The sequence below is a fragment of the Macrosteles quadrilineatus genome, unplaced genomic scaffold (assembly GCF_028750875.1).
Source record: "Macrosteles quadrilineatus isolate MER2022 unplaced genomic scaffold, UCM_ALF_1.0 Scaffold_2__2_contigs__length_208266976, whole genome shotgun sequence".
Classification (NCBI taxonomy): Eukaryota; Metazoa; Arthropoda; class Insecta; order Hemiptera; family Cicadellidae; genus Macrosteles; species Macrosteles quadrilineatus.
The window spans coordinates 94,960,042-94,986,638 of NW_026542595.1; positions in this window are offsets into that span (position 1 = coordinate 94,960,042).

Here is a 26,597-nt window from a genome sequence, read left to right on the forward strand (position 1 = left end):
TCTTCTACGAACATTACCACAAAACTGTAATATTCGACAAAGTTTGTTTTCACCATTTTCAACTTCATCTGCTTGAACTGGAATCTTTGGTGTTTCACAATAGTCCGAATGAAATTCTTTAATTGATGTGTCTTCAGTGGGCTGAATTTGTTCATTAATAAAATCTTCGTCCAGTATTTCTTCTAGCATCTCCTGCAAGTCCTCGTCACTTTCTGTATTGTGTTCTTCCACATTCCCTGCTTTATCGAAATCAGTCACCAAGATTCTGGGCTCTACTCCAGTAAGGTATGTGTGGTCTGTATGAGGCATTGTGAATGTGTATGTTAAACCCCTTCTTCAAGTGTTATTTATAAAATACTTGAGCCATTGGTGGGGTCTAACCCGCCCCTTCATTGAATAAATGGAGTGGGGGTTATACACTTAGCTATATATATGAGTCCTGAGCCCAACCCACATCATTACTGTGTACACAACCATGCAGTGTGTAATGTAGATAGTTTCCTAAGTAGTGTCTTAAACCTGTAAAAATGCATCAATGTGAAAATTGTTGGGAGTCTTTTGAGGATGAATTGCTCTTAAATATTCATAATGAACTCTTACATGGGCCTAATGAATATTCAACACCGTTGGAATGTGAAGATTTGGTTGAAGACCCCTTCTTGCAACAAAATAGATCAACAGTTATACAGTATGCACCACCAAACTAACAATTGTCAGTAGAAATATTAGCTCAAGCATTTCCTAAAGCTATAGTAAACCATTTCAAAATTTCTAATAACAATTATGAATTGTCAGATTTTATTTTAAAATCTAAACCCCTTATCATAAAACCACTACAAAAGGAACTAACCAGACTTAATTTTATCAAATTTGGCTTGCTCTTCGACACTAGATTTACAAATATGCAAAATGAGGTTTCGCCCCGGGTGTTTATAACACGAAATAAATCCATCATGGTAACCAGTGATCTAGAGGCTGAAGTCGACAGTTGCTTACAAGAAATTGTTGTCAAAATATCTGAACATGAAGGACGAGGATCTGGGTGGTCTTTGCTAAGTGTAGACAGTTTAGATATACATGTACATAAACATGGATATGGCGATAGAGATAGTAGTTTCATTCCACTGCCCAAAAAAATTGCTGATACAATAACAAAAAACAAAATCTTAATTAATCAATTAATGTCTAATTAGTATTGCTTTGTTATATCATTTGACCAATCCGTTCTCTAACCTCGAAATTGCTTTAGAATAGTATTCAGAACTCCAGTATTAGGAACTCGGGATATAGAATTGATTTCATTATATACAATGTGTATGAGGAACTATTAATTAGGTAGTATTTAAATGTATTTTACGGGGGTTTTTAGTAGTGATTTATAAAAATTTTGTTGACGAATCTAATCAAAATGTATTCTTTAAAATTAGAATTCGTATAAAATATGCTTTTACAATTATTTTTTTTTTGTATTGTGGTCGTGCAATCTTCAATTTAAACTTGATACTATAATATCAAGTCACTTACACAACTATTTAGAGACGTTTTCGTCACAAACCGTGATACGCGGGCATTTAGAATACCAAAGGAAGAATTTTGAGACAATTTCCAAAGTATCCACTTATTATGTTCCTGATAATTAAGATAAGTAAAAATAAAACTAAACGTTTTAATATATACAGAATAGACATCTGCTATGGGCAAAATTGTCAGAGTTTCTATCTAAGTTTGGGCTAGTTTAGTTACAAACACCGTGCTAAAAAATTGTATATTTAAACAGTTTTTAACCAAATTTAACTACGATTTGACAACATATGTATCACCTCAAAAAGTTCAAGATACCAAAACAGTGGGTATGTACTGTATAAATTGACCATCATATTAGTTCTAGATATTATAGTGTTATATCTACATTATAGCTTTTATAGATAGGCTACTGCAGAAGGTGGGCCACCGTCCGCCTATTGTCGCTTTAGCTTTCATAGATTACAAACGTTGACGAATTAGTCTCACTTAATATTATTTCAAGGCATGGTTATACAAGAGTCCATCCATTCAATAGTACAACAATATTATCCATACAACAATTTCAGTTTAAAGGGTGAATCGTAGTTTAACAGCTGAATGTACATTCCTGGTGTATTCATTCAGATAACTTAAACAAGAGACGTACAGTAGTATAATAGCTATTTACATTACAAGTGTAGTAAGAGCGTTTTTACATCACGCAGGTGAATGTTGTGCAACGAGTGGAAGCGAGTTGCATAATTTACCTAAGTGATGTAAACACGCTCTTGCGTAACGTGTAACGTACAAGATTTTACCTGACCCGACAATATACATGGGTTTACGTACAATATTTTTCACTATCCATTTCTATCAGTAACGTTCTTTTACTAACAAAAATTGCAAAAGCTAGGTTAGGAAAATACTTTAAAGCATAACAATAACATTCAAAAAAATTAATTCAAATAATGAGTGAGTAGATAGTATCGTGGGGCTCCTAAACAAAATTTCAGTTTTTGACAGAAAGAAATTGTTTGTTATATTAATTAAAATATACTTAATCTTCCTTTAAAATCCATTGAAGTTTTGTTGAATTTGCATTTATTTATTAATAAAATTTTAAATAAATTTTAAAAAACTGTTGTTAAATAATCAAAATTTTACTAAAGTAATAATGAGTGAGTAGATAGTATCGTGGGGCTCCTAAACAAAAAAAGTACGAGTTCAGAAAACCAATGTAAAATTTCAGTTTTTGACAGAAAGAAATTGTTTGTTATATTAATTAAAATATACTTAATCTTCCTTTAAAATCCATTGAAGTTTTGTTGAATTCGCATTTATTTATTTATAAAATTTAAAATAAATTTTAAAAAACTGTTGTTAAATAATCAAAATTTTACTAAAGTAATTACATTTGCATTATATTTGTATATAAAAAAGGGGTTTTCGGTAAAGTTTAACCTTTTTAACTGTCATTAATATGATTCTAAATTAATTCAATTATATAACTTATTTTTTCTGTATAATAAATGGAGAAGAAATTATTAAGATGTTATTTGTTAAAAGATGTATCAGAGTTTTCAAAAGAAAAATTCAGCAAAAGATGGATTATATTATTACTGTAAAGAATGTGATAAATTATATAGAAAGGAATTATTTGATATTATTAAAGTAATTGAAAGAAATAAGAAAGAGTGTTTAAATTGTAAAGAAATTAAAGATATAGTAAATTTGTATTACTCTAATTGTAGTAAAGATAAAAAGGTTAGCAATTTGTATTGAATGTAATAAACATATGTTTTTAAAAACACAATTTTGTGAGTGTGGAAGATATATTAAATAGGTCAATAACTATTTAAGACATTTAAAACCTAATATTCATAATAAAAATATCAATAAATAAATAATTTAATAATATTTTTAGAAATTTTATTAGTTTTAAAAAGTTTTGATATTGTTAATATTCTAAAGAGTTGTTTTTAGAAAATATTAAAAAAATACTCTAGAAGTTTTAAATCGACTCATAATAACTGAACCTTAAAAATATAGAAAAAATACTCTAGAAATGTTAAATAAACTCTTAATAACTGATATCTTGAAAATATTCAAATTGACATCCATGATTCAAATTGTCGAAAGAAACTGGCATTGTATGAAGATTATTTCCTTCGGTGATCGATGAATAATGTATGATAGGTTGGCAAATTTCACATCAAAACGACACAAAATATTTCATACCAAGACCTGAAATGCTAAATAAACTGAAAAATTTAGGATTTTACATTTATTAAGGGGGGTTTAATAAAATCATATTATTTATATTTTCTTTAGTTTTCCTAGTACTATACATTGCACGCTTAGTAAACACCATTTTCAGTGAGAGAAGATTTTTGTTTGTGAGCAGTAGCCTTCAATTCTAGTTAATCAAATTACCTCTCTGTTGCACACATGTTCTGTCTCATGTCTGTGGTTAAGTGAAAGAGATTACTTAATCCTAATTACTTAAGTCCTAATTTCGCCACTAATAAAGAAACTTTTAAATTCATTTCACTCAACCTCGTTTAGATTTTAGCGGTTAGCATACTCTACAAATAAACTCATAGGCTGTTAGATGCGTCATTTTGACGCTAGGATTTTTTAAAGTTCCCTAACGTCACTTCGGCATCATAACTAGTTCAGGCTCTAGCGACACAGGTCATCATATCTACATTCTTACTATTCAACAGGTTAAGCATAGTTTTCCTCCAATGTTCCATAGTATCAGTAACTAACAACTTGTATCAAAAAATCAATTCAGTCCAGTTAACGTGCACAAATATTTTGGCTAAATATAATTAAAAAACAAGTTTTGTGTATGCACCATACCTGAATATGCCAGAAGATTTTTTATTGGGCGTTCTACCCAATCCGACTCAACCTCTTCATATTGTTCTACAGCCTTCATGAAGCGCTTGTTTGAAGTAAAGTTGGGCCAAAAACAGGTGCCTGAATATGTATTTACCCATGAAGTTGGGATCAGCTGAACACCATCAGAAAATTCTACTATGGCATATCTATGAGACCTAAATAGAAAAAGCATACATAATTGGTGGGCTTTGAAATATTCTTTATATCAACTAAAAATAACTGAAGGAGAAACCATATTTCATAGTCAGTAAATAAAAAAAAGCTGTGTGCTTAAAGACCACAAGTGCGAAGTGATAATTTCTTTTAAGTTATTGCAGTAAATCATAAAATGACATCATTTTACCTTATTTCAAAGGTTGTCTGTGGTTTGTACCTAAATAAATAATTTATTGGTTTGTTTATTTTTGTTCACTACTTATTATTATTGTTGGCTAATTATTTCACAGCTGTTTTTGACAGTCACAGAATTCAGGTCTTCAAAATTGTACAACTTTCCCTAATACTAAGGTGCAACACAAGGCGTTATCACTTCAAAAAATACTACCGGTACTTACTTGTAAGTAAGGGAGCACAGTCATTGAGTCTTTCTTTGGTAATGGTATTACTTATCATTATGCAGAATTGGCATAACTGCATATTCATTTGCAAATGGCACACGCATATATTTACAATTGACTTCTTCAACGGGCCATGAATTTAACTGATTTTCGGTTTGCTCAATTACCGAATATTTTACCCGATAGCTGGCCGGGCAGAGATACACATACAATTTTATCACAATCAGAGAATATATTAGGCCAAACGATTGTATATGACAGTTTGAATGTTTCTTTAACCCGTGGTTCTGTATATCTGTAGTATATCACAACACTTGCGAAGTTGTTGTTTGATAGTTAATCAATCTAAAGTTAACACAGTATTTGAATACAATTATCATATCATATCGTATATCTTCTTGATATATAATCAATATGCTAACACGAAATCTTTCGGTTGTACTTTCCTGCCATTTCTAAATAAATGTCATTAATGGGCGTCTCATTTGAAAGACCGTGTCGCATAAGATTTGCGAACTGACCTTACATTTAAAAACAAAATCCTTTGGTCCCTACCCTAGTATTTTTTTAAGTTCCCGTGTTATCCTTATGAAGAACATATTAGTTTATGTTATGATCAGGTGGATATTTAATTGCTGTTAATATTTTAACTGCAGTTCAAAGAAGAGCGTCCGAGAGACATTAAATCGCTGAAAGAATCCATGTGCAAATTATAAAAACATTAAGATTTATAGAACATCTTTGAGTAGAAGAAGTAGAGATGATATTTTTTAAAAGAATTGAATTATTGTTATTAGCCTATATAGATGAGATTAAGATTTTCTCCAAACGATGAACGAGGATGTTAGCCACGGTAGTACATTTTTAGTAGGAAAAAGGACTTAACTTTGTGATCATTGCAGAGGGAAGCCGGGGCGAAATAAATCTGGTAGTTAATGGCTATCTATGTTTCCATAAAAGTTAACTGATTTTATAATAATACCCGATGAAAATATCTAAGAAACCCTTACTTGCATTTCTATTCAAGGCATTTAATTGGTTAGTTAAGGGTTGTCGAAACCTGAAATGGATTTTAAGATGTTTTTTTTCTACTTTGCAGGATCAGCTACCACCTCAGTCGGTTGGTTATGGAATGACCGAGGAGCTGGCAGAATCAACCAGCCAACCTTCAAATGTCTGGGATACTCAGGTATCCATTCCTACCACTGCTGAGAGGGAGACATTTGGAAGTATAAGCATTTCTTCGTATCTGAAAAGTACTACGATGACTCCACATGAACGGATAGGGTTTAATACACAGATGGAAAATCCCTTAGTTAGTACACGGTGTTCTGAAGAGTCGATGCCCGAGTTGGTAACAGACAAGGCACCCACTGACAGACAAGGGATTTTAAAATCACACACCCCTACTCCTTCGGTCAAAGAATTTTCAGAAGGAGTAGACATGGAAGAAGAAGATGAGGAAGAAGAGGTTTTATTGGTTATCACAGATATTCTCGAAAGTCCTGAAAAAGATAAAACTACGTTAATTAACTATTTAAAAACTGAATCAATCAACTCTCTCTCGGGCGATCCCTTTACATTAACCGAAGAAAGGATGAAAACATTTATAAATATCATACATTTTATTGATTACGATGACAAAATTGTCAATAATAATTTTCAAGATTTATTTAAAGACGGCATGCCAAATTTTGTTGAAAAATGGCAGAGTATAGATCTTCCTGAAGTGGAATCTTTGAATGAAAATATAATCTGGATTTTCAAGTGGTTTGTAGTCCGTTTAATGGAAAGCGATCCTTCTTTAAAATGTATAAAAAAGGGAATAAAACAGCTTTTAAAACCACGAAGCGATGATTTTGAGACCATCTTACGTTGTTTGAAAAAGATCGTCAAAAAAACAACAAAAACAAAGTACCCAACCCAAATAGGCGATATCATAGAAAACCCGACCGGACACCCAAGCCCTTCCTACACCCCACCGATACCAACTCCTACGAGATCGTCGTCAATACCAATGGTGAGATCACAGTTCTCACAATCTGGACGACCGGATGAAGAGTGCAGCACAGTATCGGGTGTTAACATCAGCAAACCATTCTTGGGTGGCCGTGTTATTCGTGACCAACCAAGGATGAGCATGCTAAGGCCTAACCAATACATCTGAGAGGCAACTCAGACACTAGTGAAAAATCTCATCGACAGATCCAAAGTACATGGAAATTTCCTTATTAGTCATTCACGAATGATCAAGGATACCATAAGATATGTGACGTTATCTGTAACGGGTAATGCCGTTTATGACTTCCAGCAGCTCCTTGGGCTTTTAAAATCATCAGATAATCCGATGAAAAACCACGCCATATCTTTCTGCTTAATATTCAGATACCTAAAACTAACCCTAGTGTCAAACCCTTGAAAATTAACACATCACTACCAGGTCCTAGCTCGTTCATTCCTACTCCGACTAACACTAACAGTCAAATACCTAAAACTAATATTAAACCCTTAAAAATTAACAAACTGCATCTAAACGAGAAATACCACTTCATTAAAAGATCGACATTCCATCACAGAGTTGTTGTACGCAACAAAGGCAAAAACTTTATACTGACAGTACCACACAACATGAACTTAGCGAAAACAAAAGGTTACTTTATTAGACTAATCACAAACAGACGGCAACGGAGAACGACATTTGTACCTTGTAAATAGTTGTAAATAGTTTAAAATAGTATATTAAGAAATAATATGTTACATAACATAACAGAGTAATTATTTAAAACCGTAACCTGTCAAATTAGTATTATATGGTAACTGTGATGTCACAGAATAAATAATAAAAACAAAAAACACTTAGAATTATTTAAATGGAATCCAATAACTTTGTTTCTTTTCTTTATTAAATGGTTGGTAGAAGGGGTAATGGTATAAATATACGTACAGTGTTGTTAAGCTTTCATATTCGTTCTAACAATGTCTGGAGCAACAATCGTATTATCGAAGGCCTTAACGAACTTCTTTGAGGTTTATGAACTGAGACTAGCACTCAAGAAATATCTTAAATTGAATGTTGAATCTAATTTACTTTTGTGGAATCCTAAAGATGATGTTTGTAACTCTGAAGAATATGCTTTCAATGAGACAATCTCAAGTGTAAAACTAAGAAGGCTTCTAAGAAGAATAGTCTATTATGTGGAAAAAGGTTATACAGTGATAGTTACATTATACATTAAACCAACTTAAATGCAAGCTTAACAAGATCACGTCATTAAATACAGGAAGGGGTAAAAATGTATCTACAATAAGAGTCATTGTAGATACATTTTTACCCCATCTTGGTAATTAAGTGTGACGTCCTTGACCCAATTTCAATAGCTTAGCATTTGAGTTAATAAACAAACTTAAAATATTTAACAATAATATTGTGGTATAATTAACTCGTCAAGTATGGTTAACATTAGAAAATTACGAACGTAAAGTATGTGAAAAGGGTTGGGGGAATAGTGTATATATACACACAGTGGCTTTAAGTATTCATTAGAGATTCAATCATGTCTAAAGCAACACTGGTATTAACAAAAACTTTAAGAAGCTTTGAAGAGGTTTATGAATTAAGGCAGACACTAAGCAAATATCTTAAACTTAAGACTGTGATGTTTGTTATTGGAAGACTGAAGAAAATACTCGTACACAACATATTTCAGAAATTAAACTGAGAAGAATGTTACGAGCAATTGTTAGACTTGTGGAGGACAGTTACAAAGCTAAAGTAACTTTATACATTAAACCAACATAAAAATCCAAGCTTAACAAGATCACGTCATTGAATACAGGAAGGGGTAAAGTGTATCTACAATAAGACTCATTGTTGATACACTTTACCCCATCTTGGTAATTAAGTGTGAAGTCCTTGACCCAATTTCACTGGTTTAGCATTTGAGTTACTAAACATACTTAATATATTTAGCTAAAATATTGTGGTATAATTACCTCGTCAAGTGATCCAAATGTTGTTTCAACGTTAATACGGAATTGTCTTGGTACAAACACAATCATAAAACACAATACTGTTACACACACACACACACACACACACACACACACACAATAAATAAATAACACGAATCGAACATTTAGATAGGTCTTTCACACGACGCGGTCGGCCCCCGGCGCAGGTAGTTATATTGAACTAAATTTACATTAAAATATTTATAAAACTGATAGGTTACTTTTATTGCCACGTAGCTTTTGCAAGTCTGAAACTGTATTTTGTTTATGTGGATTTTAGTTTTGGTTCAGATTTTTACCGTCAAAAACGACTGGCAGCACTTGCAACGTGACAAGAGAGATTTGGTTCAGATTTTTGCCGCAAAGAACGTATAGCAGTACATACAACGAAGTCGAGAGTACCGTCGAGTGGTGCGATGGGATTGGTCAAAGGGATTTGACATGAAGGCGTGGTGTTATAAATCACTTCTAGAACAAGCCAATAGCAGCTACTTGGAAGATTCCATTGTAGAAGACATGGCTATATTTAACAGCTGTCTATGTTAAATTTACGCTATTCAGTCTGTGTTGTGCAATAATTAAGTGGAATAGACCCAGTTAGTCCAACTTAAGTTGTAACGTAGTGTGATTAAATCTCATATTACATATTCATTTTTGAATCTGTATAAGAAGACTCAAAGAACATTGTTAGGCAAATAATTAAAGCATGGAATAAGATTATCAGGAATAAAGTTTGAAAAATTAACAATTTAGGTCTGATAAGTGGGGTTATATTTTACCCATTCCCTTTCTACGTGCATACTATATAAACGAAGATGTCTCTAATGAAAATTAACACTGCTTTTCAGACTGTAGAAGAAACATGGTGTATCAAATTGTCTATTATGTTTCTCCTGCCAGAATTGTGTCTCAAAAACATAAACCAATGCCATACAGCGACAGGAAGATAGAAATTAAAATTGAAGCCTCTGAAAAACCCTTATATCCACCGTCTACCTTAGAAGACAATTTACTAATCAAAGAAGAAGTCTTGAAAGATGTACGAAAACTACTTCGTTACGGGATCAGCTCGACTGTGAACATTAGTGTTGCATAGTTTAGCTGAGACAATAAAAAGAACAAAAAAATGGAAAAAGGAAATTAAAAAAAAAAGATAATAGTTCATCCTATTTATTAAATTTCTTTCAATTCTTAAAAGCAGGGGAGGAGGGTATCTTGGAATTAACCTAATTCCAAGATACCCTCCACCCAACCATATTGTTTCAATGTCCTTGACCTATATAACTAAAACCTTTATATTAAATACCACCACACAACCCCCCATCGTGTACGCCCATGTGGACACAAACAATGCTGTGCAGCATCTCTTCCTATTTCAATTCAATTTCAACCTGGGAGTGACATTGATAGGATTTAGAGACTACTTGCAACCAATGAAGCAGCTGGAGGATTTTTACGAGTGTGCGGCAAGGGGGCGTCGCCCATGGTACATAACGTGGTTTAAAAAGATCCCGTGCCGTGACTAGGCACCCCCGTCGACTCCAGTGGTACGGCCAGCTGCTTCTTGTTTTGTATTTATACCATATTAGTAATAGTATGTAATATGTAAATGTAGTATGTAGTAAATGTAATATGAAGTATGTAGTATGTAATATGTATGTGATATGTAATAGTAGTAATAGTATGTATAATATTTATAAATTGTACGTTTTTTGTATTTATAGAAATTGTATATATTATATAAAATGAATATTTATGTTTTACTTTCAATTTTGTACATAAAGAATAAAAGTAAAACAAAAAAATAAAAGTAAATAAAAGAAAAACGAGTCTATCCGAATGGGTGTCAAATCGACACTCTTATCTTGAAATGCGATGCCGAAAAAAAATGTTTGTTTGGATCTTATCACTGATTATGATATGTATTTATATATTGAGAGTGCAGTGAGAGGCGGTTTTTGTGTGTCAAACCTTCGTTTTGCTGAGGCCAATAATGCGGCATTAGAAAATCCAGCAGATTACAATCCTGAAAAGCCAACGTTGCACATACTCTACTTAGATGCAACAAATCTGTATGGGAGAGTAATGTTGGAAAGACTACCAGTAGGTAACTTTAAGTGGGTGGAGAATGTGAACAGTATTGATATTTTTTACATCCTTGAAGATTCACCTATTGGTTACTTGATTGAGGACGACGTGGAGTATAGAGAGGAACTTCATGATCAAAACAACGATCTACCCTTACTTCTAAAAAATGAAGTCTGTCCCAACGGAGTAACAAAGAAATTATTAGCGACATTACACAATAAGAGAGCGTACATAGCCCATCATAGAATTTTTGCACATGTTAAACAGGATTAAAGATAACTTAAGTACGGCGAGCTTTGCAATTTGACCAAAAAAGACGATAAATACATATAAAAGTTGCTAAGTGGTGATCGATTTTGATTGAACGTATATATTTTTTACTTTTTCAGGTAATTTAATAACACATACGATCAAGAAGTTATTCATAGCTGAATGATACCTATGCATCTAAAATGACTAAAGACTTATTTTAGTGTTGTTTGTCAAATTTATCAAAACATATTAATATACAATGAAAACCTTATACAACCTTACACGTCTTCTGTAAGTTTGTACAGTTCAAGTGTAACTGAACTTCCTGTCCAAAATGTGAAACTCGATATTTTAAAGTGCCAATTGAGGTTACAGCTACTAAACGAACCAGTTGGAGTGTAGAAAGTGTCAAAAACAGCCTTTATATACACGTACTGTACCGAGTGAAGTCAGTGTTCCCAACATGTCTCACTACGTGATTATATGTTTCCAAATTGTTGACACACGAAGAAGCAACAATTGAGGCAGAGTTGTTAGAGGTAGTTTTTGATGCTACGCCGTTGCATTCGTTTGTTGAAAATCCAACTCAAGGTTAGTAGAATAAACTCAATATTTCTAACAACTAGTAATATAGTGTAAATCAGGAACAAGTTATGGATTGATATTGTTTAGATTGATAGAGCAGTATCAAGAAAACTCTTGTTTTATGTACAACCTAGGAGTTTATTACTTATTTTCCATTAGAATTTAAGCGTGATGAGATTTTTAGCCTGACAATTATTTTCAGTTTATGGTTGATGGTACTACTTTATATATTTGAGTATACTTGGAGGAACATTGTTTTGATTCAATATTTCTAAACGTTAGATTGTTAATTTGGTTTGTATAATAAAATATTCATTTTTAACCAAAGTTTGCTAACGATGATTGTTTTAATACTTTTGGTTTCAAGTAAAACAAAATAAAATAATCAATATTTTTGATTAAAATGTTACAAGTCTGTTTTTTTTCTTGTTATACATGATCTGCCAAATAGTTAATGCACAACAGGTCAATATTTACATTTTCAAGTTTTATGCCAAAATATGAAATTTCCTGAGGCTAACATGTTTTTAGACTTTTTACTTTGTGGGAAATTAGCTGTTTGCAGGCCCTAATATTATAAATTTGAAAGTTTGTGTATTTGAAGTCCACGCATTAATGGTTGGATTAGGCTAAAATTTTGCAGGTCGTATTTTTGATTATAGACATATTCTTAAAAGTCTGTTCGGACCATAGTGGCTCTGGAGTTTTCTATCTTATGACTAAAAGGATGAATTTTGTTAGCTGTACTAAACAAGTTAGTTCTATGATCATAGTAATATTATAATTGGAAAGTTTTGTGTGTTTGTTTGTTTGTATGTTTTAAGTTTAATCATGCATTAACTACTGGTCGGATTGTGTTGAAATTTAGTATGATGATAGCTCACATTCCCGAGTAACATATAGACATATTCTTGCCTCAAAAATCCTTTCGGGCTCCGCCCCAGCGGCTCTAGAATTTCCCATGTTAACCTTATGAGTATTTATATTTAAAAGGAATTAAATAATTTTGCCAGCTGTTACAACTACACAATTTGTTTCTATGATATTCAATAGCATTACAAAATTTTACAGTTTACCAACAGGGTGCAGCACCAGTAGTTCTTTATACAGGGTTTTCATAAATGAATGGTGCAATTTTAACTTTAAATTAAAAGAAAACTATATAAAGTACATTAAAAATATTTATTTCATTCGAATCTCCATTAAAAACAGTTTTATATACTGATGCATTTTACATTTCAATGTGTCCACCACCGATAGCTCTGCAGACATCTAATCTATGGTCGATCTCGGCCCATACGCTGTGCAGCATGTCTCTTGTAACCGATGATACTGCCTCATAAATCCTTTCCTTTAAATGAGCAACATCACGGATTTTCTGAGAATATACGATGTTTTTTACGTATCCCCACAGGAAAAAATCGCATGGAGTCAAATCCGAGCTTCTAGGAGGCCATGCTATTGGGCCACCTCGACCTATCCATCTTTGTTCAAACTTGTTATTCAAAGCAACACGAACAAAGTCCTTATAATGGGCTGGTGCTCCATCTTGTTGAAAATACATCATATTGACATTATCAAACTCGTCAATTTGAGGAAAACAAAAATTTTCTAGCATATCCAGGTACACATTACCATTAACACTTTTCTCGGCAAAGAAAAAAGGTCCAATTACTTGGTTTTTAGTCAGTCTACACCAGACGTTTACTTTTGGTGTGTCTCGGATTTTTTCGATGATCTCATGAGGACGTTGAAAACCCCAAATTCGAACGTTGTGTCTATTAACACACCCATTAACATGAAAAGTTGCTTCATCTGAAAACATTACATCATTTAAAAATGATTCATTTTCTTCAATCTGATTTAAGATGTAAGTTGCATACTCCACACGTTTATTTTTATCATTCGGTTTGATACCATGCAACAGTTGAATTTTATACGCATGAAAATGCAGCCTTTTATGCAAAATTTTATGCAGAGTTGTCACTGGGATTCCAAGCTCCAGACTCCGACGTGGAAGAGATTTTTTTGGACTTCTAAGACAAGATTCGCTAACGTTTTGAATTGTTACCTCTGATACAGGCGGTCTCCCAGAAGTCTTCCGTTTTTGTACCGATCCAGTTTCTACGAATTGTTTACTCCAACGCGTAATGTTATTTCTGTGAGGTGGAGCTTTGTTAAATAATCCCCTAAAAGCCCTTTGCACTAAAACAACAGACCTTAATTCACTCAACAACAGCACACACTTGGCTTTCTCTTGATCAGAAAACATGTTTTTTGATCAGAATCGAATATTTGAGGTTATTGCACAATCTAACCAACAACAATGAAACAGCTGTTTTCTAAGACAGAGTAATAAAACTAAATGAGCTGAAGAATTCAGAGGTGCCAACCATTTTTTTCTACCTCGCACAGTAATTATTTTATAAGCATTCAAAACTGCACCATTCATTTATGAAAACCCTGTACATTTATAACAACAGCTAGTTTGAACCAAGCAGCAACAAAAACCTGAGTGTGAGAACTTGACTTCTTTTATTGTTTAGGTGAAGTGGTAGAACATTATGGCTAAGGTAGATGTTCTATATACTATAGTATACCGTAGATTATAGTAAACCAAATTTTCTCAAAATGTGTCCTCTCTAATTGCAAATGCAAAGCACGAGTATTTAACTACAATAAGCATTGTTTGTACTCAGCTAGTATTCAATAGTTACAAGTTTTATCAATAAACAGTTTTTACAATTATGACAACACAGCAACAGCTGTATAATACACAATGAGAACTGTCAAAAATGTTTACAAATGTTTAACCTAATAATTTGTGATATTGTGGTATTAATAGTATACTTTTTCCTGTTGTTTAGGTGTAGTGGTAGGACATTATGGTTATTATAGATGTGTTTATGCTGCTAAGGAACCCAATTTTCTCAGTGACCATTGCAAATGTAAAGCACGAGTATAACTGTAATAAGAATTTTATACTTATAAACCATATGCGAAGGACGGATACCTAGCTTTTACATACAAGCAAACATTGTTCATATAAGAGGAAAAACCCCTAACATACTTAAGCTAACATAACAGTGATTTTTCAATAATTTTTCAAAATACATAAACATTTTAATAAATTGATCCACAGATTTTTCATCTCAGTAGACTTTAGTTTGAAGTTTAACCTCTATCAGAATCAGTTATTTCAAACAGGTTGGTATATATGGCTTTGCCCTAGGCACAATCTTGCACACTCTGTGTTGAGACAAATATGATAATTTCTTATGTACGTTTACCTGCTCCATAAAAGCGTTTAGAAGACATCTGGTACAGCCCCTACAATATATGTACAATATATATGTTAGGTATGGTTTGTTTGTAATACCCTTTAGTTAGTGTGCTAGAGTTAGTGTTTGTAATAACAACATGTTTAATCTTAGTATAGACAAAGTAGATTAAACTTAAATCTTATTACAGTAACGTCTGGTGTTGGAATATTTCGGAAGCAACAGGTGAACTCACGAGACCGTATAGACCACCACAATCCCCCCATCTGGGTTGGGAGAAGATGTCTTTGAACTATCGGGTGGATTCATGAGCCCGAGAAGTCCACCACGATCCACGCCATCTGGGTTGAGAGAGAATGTCTATGATCCATCGGGTGGATTCATGAGCCCGAGCAGTCCACCACGATCCACGCCATCTGGGTTGAGAGAGAATGTCTATGATCCATCGGGTGGATTCATGAGCCCGAGCAGTCCACCACGATCCACGCCATCTGGGTTGAGAGAGAATGTCTATGATCCATCGGGTGGATTCATGAGCCCGAGCAGTCCATCACAATCCATGCCATCTGGGTTGAGAGAGGATGTCTATGATCCATCGGGTGGATTCATGAGCCCGAGCAGTCCACCACGATCCACGCCATCTGGGTTGAGAGAGGATGTCTATGATCCATTGGGTGGATTCATGAGCCCGAGCAGTCCACCACGATCCACGCCATCTGGGTTGAGAGAGGATGTCTATGAAGCATCGGGTGGATACATGAGCCCAAGCAGTCCACCACAGTCCACACCGTCTGGGTCAATACAGTCTTCCGGTTCAACTGACTGGTTTGAACATCTATCACCTGACTGTTTAAATATTTTACTAAAGCATAAACTTAAAATTATTAGTTAATATGGTTTAAGCTAATCATGATTTTTTTTGTCTTGTGGTTGCTTGTGGAAAATATGTTTTTAGACATGGAGAAATACAGCAGTGATAGGAATTAAAAATTCATAGTTTTCCTAATGTAGGTTGAAGTAAAACTCTGACTGCAGCTCTTATAGACTGACTAAGAATAAGTTGTTACCAATATCTATACATTTACTTCCCACATATTATCTCTATAAAATTACTCATCACAAGACACCAATTCTGCCAAAGTGTAAAATCTTTAGAAATATTATGTTGCACCTAAAAAGTAGGTATCTTTGATTCTTAGAACACGTGACAACAACAAATTAATACAAGCGAAATAAATTACAGGTACTTCAGTTTTGAACCCATCAGTAACATGAGCTAATGTCATAAAAATGATTTGATACAAAACTTGTATGTTTACTTATAGACCAAATCCCACAGTCCTTTATGCAAAAACAGTATGCTGGTGAATAATGTAGACTTGTATGTTAGTTCACATATACTATGATAGTTCACCAGCTTGTTTTCAGACACAAAAAGATTGATATTTATTAAAGCATTGATTACATAGGATACATTACAATCTTAATGGGTCGTATAATTCTATTTGTAAGATAGATCACTTACTACTAACACTATACTATTGCTTATAACATGTTTACTGATATGGTGCCAATTGTAATTGTTGTTTGTTTCAGGTACTGATTGTGATTAATGTCTTTTTTAAACACTAATTATAGTTATTATCTGTTCCAGATGGTACAATAACACACAGGATAAGATAAGGTATTAGATAAGGTATCAGGCAGGCTATAAATAATGTAAGTAAAACCATTTTATCTTTCACAGTTGTTTTCCTTATTTCCCCCAACTAGATATTTGATATATTACTTTAGCATAAGTACCAACATATAAAAGTATGGTTATATCATTTAACAAGAACAGCTAGCACAAGAGCAGTCATTTAACAGACTACAGCTCCTACATACACAATACATAAAGTGAGGTTATGTTACTTAGCAGAAACAGTTGACAGCTACAATATTTTATTGATTTATACATATGGTTAATACCAACATAGACAAATAACTGCTATCATAGCTCAATAGCTAAACAATTAACCATAATCTAAAAGACCAGAGTTCCATCCTCAGTCAAAGCACACAATTCTTATCAACAAAATAGTTTAATAAAAATACCTACATATGCAATACATAAAAAGGTCACATGATCAACTGGTAACTCCTATGTAAACATAAAACTACCCCTAACAATTAGAAATACCCCAAAACTACCCCTAACAACCCCTAACATTCAAACATATATGTATTCACTATCCCTCAGGATAAAACTATAACACTAGGGGTGGTTTTGGGCCCGATCTGGGTGGATCCTACTTCTACACTCGCGTTTATCCCAACAGACTATGAGTGGTTCCGTGTAGTGATCTTGTTCGACTCCCAAACCCTCGCTTTGAGCAAAGAAGTCTATCGGCTTTCCGACGGAAGCCGTGTCGTGGTTGACGTTAACGACACAGGTGCAGGTCTACCTCTCGTTTCTCCTAGAAGTCAGCAGTCTCAGTCATACCCGGCGACGGAGGTGACCGAAATTGATAACATCTCCATTGACGATCTCCCACCTGTTGCGCCCGTGGCAGGTCCTCCGTCGCTTTCACCTCGAGCCTCCGTTTGAGTCTACAGTCTACATCATCGTCCAACCCTTCTCGTGCTTACAGTTGGTCGCCTTTATGTTTCCATCAACGTTGCAGCCAATAAAGGTATTCCCTTTAACTCAAACAGATGCATGAACACATGTCTGAAGCTAGAGAATAAATTATAATGTTTCTTGAAATTCAATTTATTTCCCCAATTTTAATGAGAGAACTAACTGGATTAGTTTGTTGCCAATTACCGTCCAAACGACAGGATACACTTTATGACTAGATTTACTCGTTACCCTTGCATGGTCGGCAATAAGTATTATCTTACCATCCATAAATAAGTAAATTATAATTGAACATTTCTCTTAAATTGTAATTGATTTGATCATTCTCAGTAATTAACAAACAAAATAAATGCTATATATATATATAAAAGATATCTATATCAACCAATTAAATCATTTCCCCTTATTGTAGTCCCCCGGTTGCCAAGGACCATTTCGAAATATTTTTTTATATAATTTTAAGACTCATTAAATGACAAGGAAAAATATATCCTGGTACCAATGTTCATTGGTTGATCGTACAATTAGGTGTCATTTCTACGTACAATATATACCGTACCTTGCAATACATTAAAATGTTCCAATACTTGAGTGGTGGACGTCATTTCTAATTATTTAGACAAAAACAATAATATATATAATATCACAGAAATAATAACAAAAATTAAATCATCTAACAAAGTTGTCATATTGTGCAGCAACGATTGTCAACAAACGAAAATCTACTAAAATAAACAAAATTCGTTCGCATAAAAATATTGTTAGAATGTGTATGGGAACTGACTAGAACAAATTTAGTTCTTTGGTAAACTAACTCATAAGTTAGATTCAAACAGTAATAGCATTACATAAATTATTTACTTTATATTTACAATCAACACACAGTCCACATTAATAATAGCAATGATTCTATCAACAATTACTGGGAAGATATCGAAACGAGCAGAGCTGAATTATATATATTTTATTTCAGAATTACATTTATTCCATATACTCCCATAGGTATTCCTTAATTAAACACCGAATTATCAAAATTAGGTCAAATACCAAAACACAATAGTTTACTACAATAGCTTACACAATAGCATTTACTCAGATAGCAAGTAAAGGTTGTGACAAGCAATCGCCAAGCTTGTTGCCGACAAGTGCCAAGCTTGACACAAACTTGTCAACGACAAGGGTACAAGCATGTGACAGTCAAACGACAAGCTTCCTATTTGACAAAAGTTGAGGTTGTCACATGCTTGTCATGTTTGGTTGTCACAAGCTTGCCAGAGGTGAGGTTGCGACAATCTTGAATTATTTATTGTTCTGAAAAGCTTGACATGTATACAATTGTGACAAGCTTGTTAAGGAAAGTACTTTTTCCATAAATTTATATTGAAGTGTCACACGAGCTAACTACTGATTCACCAATGGACTCTTGCGATCTCGACTCTGCTTTAGCACGGCAAGAGCTCTTGAGGTTATCGCTATCGTAGCTGGTGAGGAACTCAGCCGCACGTGGCTCCCATCCTCCAGCTCTACTCGCCACCTCCCGTCTCTTCTGCTTGTCGGCTAACCGCTGGTTTGTTCAGCCCTCGTCAGGATCAGCAGAAGGTCGTCCGTCACCACGACGCGGTCACCAGGTCTCCATTGCGGACAAATCATTAAAGGCCGTCGGGGTCTCGAAGATTGTCGGTCGGTGGGGCTCGCCGCACCCACCGAGTGACGCTGCCGACGATGACGGTAGGAGTGTTGAGGCCGGGCTGAACGCTCCGGTCCCAACTGTAGGTGCACCAAAAGACGAACCGTCTTGGTCCAACGTCCTGGAGGGTCCCGACGACGTTGATGGGTCGATCTCCCGGGGTTTCGTAGGTCTCTGGGCAACGTTGGGGTTGACTGCCAGCGCGCTTCGGCAGTCCGCCCTTCCCGGGATCTTCTCAGAGGCGAAGCATGGACGGTCGTTCCAGGTACCCCTCTTCGCAGGGGATTTTCTGGGTATCCGTTCAGGTTTGACCAGTTCAGGTCTTCAATACGCTCAACAAACTCAAGTTACCAAATTACAAGTTACAAAGTTACCAGTGGGTAAAGGTAATTGCATTCTTTTACCTTATAAATTCACACAATCTTGGAACAACATATAGGTGATTTCTTCATTCGGTTTAAAGTCACTTTGGTTTTCTAATTGTGAATTATTAGCCTTTTCATATCGCTTGCAACACTAGACCAGTCCACCCCTAATCCCACTTTCACATGAGACATGTGGTCGTAGTTGCTGAGTAGCTCTAGCGTGACTCCCGTCATTCGTAACATGCTTTGCCAAGCAAGACCTGGAGCTGTGAAGGAGTGACAGCAATCAATTTTGTAGGAAGCGTACAGTTATCCCGGAAACAGGTGATGACATCCATAAGTAAAGCAGGGCTCCTCCTCCTCCAGTCTTTCCAAGACTGGGACTAGCGACGGGTTATAGTTGGTATCCTCCATCACATGGTCCCAGTTTGGGTTTTTGTTGTCCATAAAGTAAACAACTGAAGGGGAGTCTGTAAAGTAAAAAGAAGAATATTAATATTGCAGTATTCGTAATATGTTTAAGATTAATTAGATTTTATCCATAAACATAGTGTTTTATTTCAGAAATATGTCGAACTTGAACAAAAAGCTTCATGCTCTCCAACACGTACCATCTCTGCCAGTTGTGTCTACTAAAGAGCTTAAATACCAAGATGGCTATGCGATCGTAGATGCCTGATAGAAGTCGTGCAATCACACAATTTGGGTTTCTAGGAACTTGTCATATACACTTGATCATTTAAATTTTTTATTGTAATTTGAATTTTATGTTGTACACATTGTTGTTGGAAAGGAACATTTGTCCTACGATTTTATTTGTTTTACTTTGGAGAGACCTCCTTTTCTTCTCCTTGCGCACCTCCTCGCCCGGGTCTGGTCTCCGGAGTACAACGGAGGCTGATCTTGCGGCCACCTGGAGACCCTCTTCGAGCGACGAGGGCGGACACGTGGAGGTCTCTCCAACGTAGGGCGGGGCTCCTCCTCCGGTCTCTCCAACGTTTCGTTACTAGGGCAGGGCACCTCCTCCTCCAGTCTATTCAAGACTGGGACTAGCGACGGGTTGAAGTTCTCATCCTCCAGCACGTAGTCCCAGTTTGGGTTTTTACTATCCATAAAATGGATGACTGAAGGGGAGTCTGTAAAGTAAAAAGAAGAAAATTAATATCGCAGTACTCGTAATATGTTTAAGATTAATTTGATTTTATCAATAAACATGGTGTTTTATTTCAGAACCATGTCTAACTTGAACGAAAAGCTTCAGGCTCTCCAACACGTACCGTCTCTGCCAATTGTCTCTACTAAAGAGCTTAAACACCAATATGGCTATGCGATCGTAGATGCAAGAAGAGTGGAGACGAGGTTTGGCATCTCGATAGTTTGCGAAATCATATTGCCTGATAAGAGTCATGCAAACACATATCTACCGACTAGATTCAACCTAGAATTAACGGACGAGGACTTACTACAAATAAAAAACTCTGGCTACAAACTGAAAACAACAGGAATGACTGGCAGGGCTATAGACCTTCTTATTTTCAAAGAATAAAAACCCCAATGTTCTAGGGTTTTAGAAGATACAGTACTCATATGTATGTGTTAGAATTTAATGTTTAATATTACATTTGGATTTATACTTTGGATTATACTTTAAAAGAAACATTGAATTCGGTGTGGTCCAGGGAAGCAATCTTGGGCCTTTGCTATTCCTGGTTTATATTAATAATATATCAAAACTAGAAACAAGAAGCAAATTATTCTTGTTTGCAGATGATACGGCAATGGTGACTACAGGCTGCACGTGGGATGAGGTGTATGAACGGGCATCGTCCGACTTACTTAAGTTGAAAAATTGGTTGGATCATAATTCTTTAACTTTAAACGTATTAAAAACTAAATGTCTTCCAATTTTTTTAAAGAAGGAAAGTGATCCGAGCCCGCGTCATTTACGTTTGCACTCCTGTGGTGATCCGTCGTCACGTGACTGTGATTGTAACGTCATCGAACGTGTGTCACAATACAAATATTTGGGCATAATTATGGACGAAAAATTAAGCTGGGTTCCTCACGTGTGGTATGTCAAGCAGAGGCTTAGAAAATTAGTATATGCATTCGATCAGCTGGGCCAGGTGCTGACGGTGGATCACTGCAGGATGGTGTATTACGCCTACGTGCAGTCGGTGTTACAATACGGTGTCCTGGCATGGGGTGGCGTCTCGTCAGCTGTGTTAGAGCCCTTATTCATCTCACAAAAATCATTGATTAAAAAAATTCTTAAAAAACCTTTCCGTTACTCAACAGACCAGCTTTTCCTTGACTTTCCAGTACTAAACGTCAGACAGCTTTTCATAAGAACATTATTATTATTCATTAAATCCAATAAAGAACAAATATTTTCTGAGATTCACCATAGGTACCCTACAAGAAATCGTTTAAACTTTGGCTTCAGCTGCCCAAAATCTATTCTTACGACCACTAACAAAAATTCATTTTATATTGCTCACGTCCTGTACCGTAATCTTCCAACAATCATTATTGAGGCTGAGAGTTGCAGTGTTGCTGTTTATAAGCGGATGATCGGCGAGTGGCTCGCGCACATCGGGCGGGCTGCTGCAGAGGCTTTGATCCGGTCGGTCTATATTCCAAACGTCTGATATTGTCATGATTCAGTCATCGATCACATTTTTTATATTTATATATTTTTTATATATTTTACTTGTAAAACATTGTAATCCATATTGTTTCTGTATGGGATTCAGCCCATTGTGTTGGAATAAATACAATGGGCTGAGTCTTGTACAGGGTAGTGCGAATTGCGACGTTGTGTTTAATGTTAAAAAGTAATTCACCTCATTTTAGAAATTTTGTTAGCATTTTAAATACAGTTATTTAGTTTAGAGCTTAGATTTATTTAGTTTATGTGCTTATAATAAAAAAGTGCAGTGACTCGAACAATTTTACAATACCCATAGACTGATGATATTGTTAACTCTTCCCCCGATCACGGATCAATAGTCTATTCGGGGGAATAATTCCATTTACTTACAATGTATTGTAATATTGTTTTTTATTTTATGGAATAAATAATTTTGACTTGACTTGACTTGACTGAAAATTGAATGTTGTTATTTTTCCGTTTTTTACACACTTGTTTTAAGTAGAGTGAACATATCACACTGTTTTTATACTGAATATATATGATTTTTGTACATATATCTTCGGTTTATAATAGCTATATGTAAATTTTCATTTACTATGATGATTTTATATTATATGAAAATAATTTATTAGATAATACTTACTGCTTTTCATGAGTTGCTCTTTGCAAGGCATTGGCCCTGCCCCATACATCAGCGCCAAGATAAATGCCGTATCTTCAGCTTCCTCCACCTTCATCGGACCAGCTGTGAAGCTGATGTAGACAGTAGTTGGTGAAGTCATGCTGCTGGATTGACTGACTTAGTGTTTGGTACAGCAGCTTTTATATTCTCGGTTTACCATTATTTAATACTTTAATATAATTATTTGATGATTTAAGACTTTATAAACTCAGTATTCACTCAATATACACTTAAACTGAAAGAAAGGATTATAGATACAATTCATAAGATAAATTTATTCATATATTTGTACACTGACAAAACTTTACTATTAAATTTTTAGCTAGATTATTATTTGATATGTTTTATTGCTTGATAATAGTTTCTCTTGTTGCTTTAAACTGTTGAGCTACACAGGTATATTGCATTATCCATATATTTAATATACAACATATATATTTGTATTTTCACTTTCTACTCCAAAGAACTGCTAGGAATAATCAAAATCTTTTAAACTCGGATCTGGTATTATTTTTATCTCAAAATCTTTTAAACTTTGATCTGGTATTATATTTATCTAGCATAAAATTGTTTCCATAACATATTGGTCCATTATCGTTTGTTAGGTAAGAATCCCAAATTACTTGTACAACCATATATTTTTACCCTCACTAAATGTCACGGTCGCGAGCGGGGCACTGCCGAATACCTTTCTCTCGGCACCGTTACTCTAGCGGTACAACCACAACCAGTCTCGCTATAGAAGCCACAGTGGTCAGGCGGCTGGCGCTGTCTCGGGCTGTTAAAAGGTATGTTGAACTTATACTTTTGTCTATAACTAGCTTGTTCTATTATCTAGTCACGTGATATTATTAGGATCACGGTACTACTAGTATGGTCTTGATGTCGTGTGCTAACGCTAACTACGAATTTATTTGGTGTGAATTTGGCACAAACGGAAGAATTTCTGATGGAGGAGCAATAAAAAATACACATTTCTATGAAAAGCTGATGGACTGGACATTCCTCCTCCAGCATTAGTGCAAGGGTCTTTCACTGACCTGCCTTACGTATTCATCGGAGACGAAGTGTTTGCTCTTAGAACTGATTTCTTAAAACCGTTCAATCAAAAAACATTGAACCAAGAAAGGATAATGTTTAATTATCGTCTCTCAAGAGCCACACGAGTCGTCGAAAATCTTTTTGGAACAATAGCTTACCGATTCAGAATTTATTTTTCACACTGCTATTAAACTTGAACCTCATCGGATTTAAATTGTAGTATTAACATGCTGCTTTTTACACAATTTTCTCCGAAAAAACTGCTCAGCCTATATACCAGATGATGAAATAGATAAAGATTCCCAAGCAGAGTTAACGCCACTGGAAAATACAGCACATCGCAATGCAAGCACTCAAGCAAAGGAGGTTAGAGAAATGTTTGTTGATTATTTTAATGGCGAAGGTGCAGTGTACTGACAAAACGAACAGAATAGTATCTGATTTTTAAGTTCTTTAATGTTTTCATTTTGTTTCTTTTTTATATCAATGAACAATATAATCTTTTTGTAAAAAATTAATTTTCTTCATTTTTATTAAATACCTTGTCATCCATTTCAAAAGGCATCTCATCCAAGAGCAATTCTGCATTTATCGATGTTCAGGGTGTATCTTGGTCCTCAAGGAAAAGAAGAAGATCGTAGTACCACAATTTGGGAACATGGACGTCTTCCGTACTTGCTCCACTGCGCTCAGATGCTTTTACCTGTAGATATATACAATGTAATGAAATCAACAGTATGATTTTATTCTTTTCTTAAATCTTAAAATGTTTGATTCGCCTTCCTGTTAAAAAAAAAAAAACTTTTTGATTCCCTTTTTTGTATATTTAAAAGAAGGATCGCTTTCCGTCAAACAGAGTACAAACCACTTGACAATCCAGATTGTATTTTCATTTAAAGATTCCACTTCAGGCAGATTTACACTCAGCCATTCTTCAACAAAACTTGGCCTGCCAGCTGCAAATACATTTTGAAAATTATCATTGAAAATTTTGTCATCGTCATCAATAAAATGTGTAATATTGATAAATGTTTTCACCCTTCCTTCAGTTACTTTAAATTAATCACCCGAGAGAGAGTTTGTCGATTTAGTTTTTAAATAGTTTATTAACGTGGTTTTATCCTTTTCAGGCTTTTCTAGGATTTTCTTGATATTCAAAAAACCTCTTCTTCGTTGTGTTCTCCTTCCTTGTCTACTCCTGAAAATTCTTTGAACGAAGGAGTAGGGGTAGAAAACATCACTTGTTTCACTCTGATGGGCCGTGTTCTTGGTAGTGATGTACCTGATTTTAAAAAGTCCCTTGTCTGTCAGTGGGTGTCTTGTCTGTTGCCAACTCGGGCATCGTCTCTTTAGAACACCGTGGAATAACTAAGGAATTTTCAATTTGAGGATTAAACCCTAAAAGGTCATATGGAGTCATCCCAGCAAGGGGGTTTAATTCTGGGGGTTTTGGTAATATTAATATAACTAGGGTTGGTCAAAGCATATATTAGTCCCTTTTGACTCCAGCGGGTTAGGCCTCCAGGGGAAGCCTCTGGGTAAACAAAAAAAAGAACGCGCCAGGACCCTACCTCATGGGTGGTGTGCAAACTTGGGTCAAAAATATAAATGGGAGACAGATCTTTTGTTCAAATGAATATTATTTTTGACTCAGCTGTTTACATAACAAACTAATATGTTGTTGTGTTTACTTTTCTTTTTTTACACTTATTTATTACTTTCTCCCCCTATACCATGAAAAAAAGAACGCGCCAGGACCCTACCTCATGGGTGGTGTGCAAACTTGGGTCAAAAATATAAATGGGAGACAGTTCTTTTGTTCAAATGAATATTATTTTTGACTCAGCTGTTTACAAAACAAACTAATATGTTGTTATGTTTACTTTTCTTTTTTTACACTTATTTATTACTTTCTCCCCCTATACCATAGTATATGGAGAAAGTATTGTTTTCGTCAAAATTTTCGAGTTTGAGTTTTGAGTGGATATATTCGTTTTGGGCCCCCCTGGATCCAAAAAAGTGGTTATCAAAGTGATGTCTGTGTGTGTATCTGTGTGTCTGGATGTGTACAGAGCTAAGGACTACACCTGTGGTCCGATTTCGATGAAATTTGGTATGTAGGTTCTAATCCATGGTATCTCCAGGCGATTTTTCATTTTTTTGAAATTATGATTTTTAATGGGGATTTTCCCATAAAACCCCATAAAAACCGGAAAAATCAGATTTTCTCGAAAATGGCTCTAACGATTTCGAAAAAAATTTACTATGTTGTAGCCCTTTAAATTCTGAACAAAACTGGTACAAATCCCATTTCGATAAAAATTACGGTTCAAAATTTTTGGTCAATAATGTTATTTTC